Raw genomic sequence first — 2,238 nt, 5'->3', positions numbered from 1 at the left:
GCCAGTCTGTCGCAGGGCAACACAGAGACACACACAACCATGCACACACACACTCACACCTAGGGGCAATTTGGAGAGGCCAATTAACCTGACAGTCATGTTTTTGGACTGTGGGAGGAAACCAGAGTACCTGGAGAAAACCCACGCATGCACAGGGAGAACATGCAAACTCCATGCAGAAAGACCGGGGCCGGGAATCGAACCCAGAACCTTCTTGCTGCAAGGCAACAGCTCTACCAACTGCGCCACTGTGCAGCCCATGATTTTGCATGCAAAATTTTGACATTTGAAAACACCTCTGGCAAAAGAACCACAGCAATAATAGTTTTAATTAAGTCACAACTGACTTATTTATTCATTTTGTTTTCTAATTTGAAAGACCTTTATTGTTAAGGCTACAGAAGAAGGACATGGTTATATTGTCATCTCTTTGCACTAAGTCTCATTGATGCCCACGGCCTAATGCTTTCACAATGAAAATAAATCTTCAGTACAAGCTACATGACTGTAATGAGCGAGACACAGCTGTCGACTAAGAGGCTTAGCTGGATGCTGAGCTGTATCGTACACAGAGTGGAGGGGGGCTCAAATAAATATGCAACTGTGTGGTAAATAAATCTATCAGTTGTTTTCTTTTTTACAGTTTTGTTTAAAGTGGCAGAATATTTAATACAGGATGAAACAAGAGCTGAAAGTAGAGCTTTCCTTTTATCCCAGAGCACCAGGCTGACAGATGAGATGCAACAGGCAATGTGGTCTGCAGGGATGTGTTGTTCCGTAATGTTTAGGCTGCCCAGTTACTCCACCCTCTCACTCTTTCTGTGAACACACAAGTGGGCCAGTTGAACTGGTATTTGGATTAGCTAAGCACTGTTACTTGAAAAAGGATATCCTGTGGTGTTTCTGGGAGTGGTCTGCAAATGTGAGCAGACACTGGTGGTTTACCGTGGCTTTCTGCTCCATAATGGCATCCGTTGAATGAGGTCAGACATGATTCATGTGCTTTTTCTGTATTCGAAGAGGAGCTTACACAGCTGCAGCCTAAAAGACAGCTGATTCACAGGCTGAAGTTACTGTACATCCCACGTTGGGCGTAACAAAGACAGTGCTGTTCCTAATATTTTCCTTAAAGCAAATTAGATTAACTCAACTTTTACACAAGCTGGACGTATCCGAAATGTTAATTTATCCAGTTTCACTGAGAATTCAGGAAAACATTCAAGTTAAAGGGGACCTATTGGGGTGCTGTGGTGGTGCAGGGGCAAAGCACGACCCAAGTAGTTAGGCCTTAGCCTTCGAGACGGTGGTCACAGGTTCCATTCCTGGCCTGGTGACATTTACCACATCTTCCCCCTTTCACATTACCCTCTTTCCTGTTGAACTACTTTCAAATAAAGGCCACTAGAGCCAACAAAACCTTTAAAAAGGGGACCTACTATGTTTCTTTTAAATAAATCAAGATAGGTCCATGGGCTACATAAAACATAATCATTACATTTTTTGCACAAAATCATTGTTAGATAATGACTAGATCTCTAAAACTATGAAGGCAAGAAAGGAAATTGGTCCAAAGATCCAATTAGATATTGGTATTGGTAATGCATCCTAATTCATTCAAAAGTGCAGTTTAAAATGTAAGGGTGCATTCACACCAACCCTGTTTGGTTGGTGTGTCCGGACTTGGAATGTCCGATTCGTTTGTGGAGGTGTGAAAGCGTAGTCAAACCCTGATGCGGACCAAAAAACCGAACTCTGGTCCATCTAAAAACCTAGATCTCTGTTCGGTTGAAGTGAACTCTGGTGCAACTCGAACTTCGAACTTATCTCTGCATGCCAAGCGGATCGGAGACCCCTCCGGAAGCAGACTATAGAGCAGGGGATTCTGGGTAGATACAACCAAAATAAACACTCAAGTCTAGCAGGAGAACGGTTCAACAACAAAGTCCCAAAACCGCCCAAATTTCATTTTTGTTTACATTTTGTGAAGAAGAAAATTGCGCTTATGTCTTCTTCAGAGGTTTTTGTGTCGTTTCTTTCAGTAGTTCTTGGTGCAGCGACACCACAGGCGATGGAAGGAACTACTTTTTCAAAGAGTTTATCTGTCTATCTATCTGTCTGCATCTATCTATCCACAAATAACAGTGGGTAGTGTCATGATGCAAAAAGTCTGGTCAGGAAATGCAACCATAGCTTTAAGGCTGCTTTGTGTTTTTGTTGAGGGGAGCGCCCTTCGGGATG

This window comes from Poecilia reticulata, linkage group LG17 (genome assembly GCF_000633615.1).
Source record: "Poecilia reticulata strain Guanapo linkage group LG17, Guppy_female_1.0+MT, whole genome shotgun sequence".
Classification (NCBI taxonomy): Eukaryota; Metazoa; Chordata; class Actinopteri; order Cyprinodontiformes; family Poeciliidae; genus Poecilia; species Poecilia reticulata.
Note: the sequence above shows the minus strand (reverse complement) of the source record.